This window comes from Furipterus horrens, unplaced genomic scaffold, assembly GCF_987537825.1.
Source record: "Furipterus horrens unplaced genomic scaffold, mFurHor1.1.pri manual_scaffold_1, whole genome shotgun sequence".
In the NCBI taxonomy this organism is placed as follows: Eukaryota; Metazoa; Chordata; class Mammalia; order Chiroptera; family Furipteridae; genus Furipterus; species Furipterus horrens.
The window spans coordinates 27,136,594-27,141,044 of NW_028327171.1; the positions used below are offsets into that span (position 1 = coordinate 27,136,594).

The 4,451-nt window shown below is 39.5% G+C and overlaps 1 pseudogene; it reads right to left on the reverse strand.

Annotated features, from left to right (window-relative positions):
• Window positions 1-419: 419 nt before the first annotated feature.
• On the reverse strand, window positions 420-1,245 carry LOC150020810 (zinc finger CCHC domain-containing protein 9 pseudogene; annotated as a pseudogene).
• Window positions 1,246-4,451: the final 3,206 nt, after the last annotated feature.

Consider the following 4,451-nt stretch of genomic DNA (forward strand, 5'->3'; position numbering starts at 1 on the left):
AACAGGATATATTTATTTTCTAATTCATGTAGAACATCCCAAGAGCAAAATTGGGCTCATAAAATTCAAACAACATTTTAAAATTATTTTTGGTTGAAGAGGGAATGAGGAAAATAGAGAAAGAAAAGTAAAGCAAGGGATGGATAGAAGGGAAGGAAGCTGAACATGCAGCTCTCGGCTTGCTCAGAAGCCACAGCCACTGTGGGAACAGGTGGTGGGTGGGGGAAGCAGTTCACCTGGAGACCATGCCTATTTCTAGTATAATGTTGCTGTTCAAAAACTTACCTTATGTGTAGACTTTTTTTCCCACAGGTATATATGTGCTGAAGAGGATTTTTGTACAAGCCACCATCTGGATACATGGAAGGGAATGTACATATCAGCACTTTAGTTTTGTAAGTACGTAACCTTATTTAGGATTAATCAAACAAAAAACGAACAACTTTAGGTATCTTTGTTTGGGGTTTCTGTGATATAAGCACATCCGAAATTTCTTCATAGTCTGCACTCATCCCTTTTGCTCAGCAACCGACTTTAACCATTTGACCTGAATTCTGATTTTTGAGGGCAACCTTTCTTAAAACGTTCCACAGAGTCTCAAAGTCTGCAGCAACCACCATCAGCAGAGATTCTGTTGGGATTATCAGGACAAGATCTGGAAAGGTGCCCATTTCCCCACAAACAAAACATTTTGCAAAAGGAAGTTTACCAAGAGCTGGGTCTGCTTTAGCCTTGCACTTGGTTACTGTGTGCTCTGCAGATCCACATCAGTAACATATTCCAGTGCCCACATCTTGGTTCTCAAGGGCAGCTGAGCAACCTGCAATCCCATGGCCGGGTTTTCTACAATGAAAACAAACCAGTGCATTTTCCTTTGCTGCTTGTCTTTTTTAATCATCTTCCTTCCCTGAGACTATCTTTCTTTAAAGCAACCGCAATTTCTCCCCTTACTTTCTGACTGTCCGTTGCTATTAGCTCCCCATTGTGAACCATCTGTGAGCTTTGTCTAAGGTCTTCCATGAATCCATTCACATCTTCATTTAAGTGCTCCTTTTTCTTTTGGTTCTTTTTGTGTTTTGCTTGGGGTGCATTATTTTTAAGGGACAGCTTATTGATTACAAGTTGTTTACTCTTTGGCATGTTTTGGCTTTTTTCCTCCAAGGACCCCTTCTTCATATCCTCCCATGATGTTGCAGGCATGGGTCTTTTGTTGCATGTGGTAGTGACTCTTGCCTAGCGGGTCATAGTTTCTTCAGGGGCACTGTATCAGACTGGTGCTGGGGGCTCCTGGGTACCTAGCAGCCAGGCCCTCTGCCCTCCAGCCAGACCTTCAGAAACCACAGAGGACATTCTGCCGCACTGTGGTGCTCCTCTCGGTTCCACCGCCTGAATCTTCTTACCACGCATAAATCCTCCGGAGCAGCAGAGTTAGCGCATATTATCATTATGAGTTTGGTTTAACCAAAACTGTGGTCAGAAAGTTACTTCCTTTATGTAGATTAGGCAGTTCTGTTGATGAGTTCAGTTTCTGACGTTCTGATAATTTTCAGTTCTTGTTTTAGTTTCTCTGAGTTCTCCTGTCACTCTTAAGTTAGGGGTTATAAATCTACTTTCACTTCATATTGGGAATATAATTGACAAAAATAGTGAATTCCTAGATCTTATAATAAACATAAAATATATTATGTTGAAAAAGTATTCAATACTCTTTGAATACCTGTATGTACTTGTTTGGATGAATAGAGAAACAATAGTTTGGGGCTCATATGCTGAAAAGTCACTTTAGCAAAACCTACTTATGCTCTGCAGGGATTTAATTAAAGAGTGGTTACTTCTATAATCTTCTGTATTTGGGCCTGATTCTTAAAGACCATGGGTCTTATCAGTAATAACTTCCTCTTTACATATATTGGTGGATAATGCTTACAAGATAATATTTTAATCATAAAAGGCCTAGATCTCTCAAAGTTGGTTCCTTCAGAGGCTGAGCAGGTCAGGAAAGCGGATGGAGAGAGCTGGATGGGGAGCACAGGTCCTTTAGAAGCTGAAAATACTCAGCTCACCCCCGTGTTCTCACGCAGGAATTTAAAGGCTGGGTTGCCAGGTTCTCCCAAGTTTCAAGAGAAGATGGAAATCTGGGGGGTTGTTTATACTTAAAATTTTTTTAAACCCTATTTTAAAATACTGTATCATTTTTAAAAAACACCGATCAAATAAAATGTATGTTGACTAGAGCCACTTCCCAGGTACCAAGAGATGAGAAAGAAGCTGAGCATATGGTAGTAATTACATTATGGACAAAGTCTGTACCTATTGGAAGTTTCAGAAGTTCCCATTTTGCACATTTCTAGGTGTCAGATAACCAATGCATGGTTTCTATTAAAAGGCCAGCACTGATGCTCCATCATCAGACAAACATAATGTTTAAAATCTTCTCATCAAGGGTTCTCATTCACACAGACAAAAACTAGTTAAAATTTCCAAGAAAGACATTTCCTCTGTGTCTGTAAACACTTTCATGTGAGTACACAACTTACAACCCAATCATGCAGTTTAACCAGCTGCAGAAACAATAAATGGGAGCCCATGTGGAAAGAAATGGTCGTCTGTCAGCTGGCTAGCTGTCATAAGGGCCAAGAAAGCTGAGGTGTTTGCTCTGGCTCGTGTGGATCAGGGGACTGGGTGCAGGCCTTTGAACCAAAAGGTCAGTGGTTTGATTCTCACTTGGGGCACATGCCTGGGCTGCAGGCCAGGTCCCCAGTTTGGGGTGTGGGAGAGGCAACCGACTGATGTTTCTCTCCTTCTCTTTCTCCCTCCCTTCAAAGCTCTTTCTGAAAATAAAAAAATAAAATCCTAAGAAAAAGAAAAAGAAAAGAAAGTAGTGCTTCTATCATCCCTGCCTCAGCCATGTCAGCAGGTTGGAGGGTCCAGAATAAATGTGCTCTACTTGAACCTTTACTCTTTTCATGCTCAGAGTGTTTCTTTCTTTATTCAGCATGAATGCTCATATAAAATGTGAGTCTATTGTCCTTTCATCACAATCTCAGAAATATTATAAATGCATAACTACATAGAAGATAGCTTTTGAATTGTTGGGAAAAAAGAGAAGATGACATCTTTAGCCTCTTCCAGATTGGGTCATGTTCTGCTATTTCAATCACATGTATTGCTACTATTTTAGATCCTATTAGTATATGGCTGTTGAAAAAAATAATGTAGGATACTTTCTTTTTCTGGTAGGTCTGTTGGGTAAAAATTATTATATCCTAAGTTTTGACCTGAAAAATACACTTTCCAGATTAAAAAAGCAACAAGAATGGCTCCATTAATTATATACATGACTCACTGCGTAAAGTTTACTGTAACAACTTATTAAGTGGCCATATTTTCCCAGAATGCTATTAGTGATAAATGTTGAGCAAGACTCTAAATTAGTCAAGTCAATTCAAGTGAAAGATAACTCATCACCAACAACATTTCCCTTTATATATAAGAAAAATTAATGGCTTTATCTGTTTTAGGTTTATTAAGACAATGGACATTTCCCATTAGTCTATTAATAAAAAATGAGCACTTTAATATTAGCAATTCTTCAAAGAAAAGAATAGCAATATTTTGTAAGAAGCAAGATTAAGTGATTTTTATTGTATTCAGTAAGGTTGAGTACCTGAAAATGGTGAGTCCATTGTCATATTCCTTTTGTCTTCTTGTGGGTAACTGCTCCTTGTGGTTTAGGGAATTGTAACCTTGGCCATGAGCCTGACTTGTCTCTCCGGCTTGTCTTTAAGTTTCAACAGCAGGCTGTGTGGGAGACATAACTGAAAATCATTCAGAGGGTTTCCATGGGAATTGGATTTAAAGAATGCTTATTATACTTTGGAACTTGCTCTGCTTTTCCTATCTCTTAGTTAACTATAAACAATCTTTAGTAAGGAATACATGAAACCTTGCACCTAATGCCAGTGTGGCATCAAGATCTTTAATAGACCCAAACACAGACTGATCACTGTGCCCTCTATATTGATATCTATAGTCTGTAACTGTCAACTGTAATCCAGGCGCCTAAAAGCTATTGATGATTTATGAATTTTGACCTTGTATCTCCCATGCATACCCTTCTCAATAAAAAGCATGAGGAATGGAAGTCTTGTGCATTCTCCACTAGAGGGAACAGCTGCCTCCATTTCCCCCCGGACAAAATACTGTGTCCTGGATAGATTTCTTCCACCATGGTCATGAAACCTCTGCTGGAAAGAGTAGTTTCCAGCTGAGTCGGGGTGTTGGAGGCAGCTCAGCCTCATCTTCTGAAAGAGAATTGTGAGGTAAGTGTGAAGTATCCTCCGTCAGTCCTATCCTCCTGCCTATGACAGCTACAAACTCTGGGCAAAAATGAACAATTGCTTGAAGGTACTGGAGACTAAAAGCAGGTAGAAACTCAGTCTACAATTGAA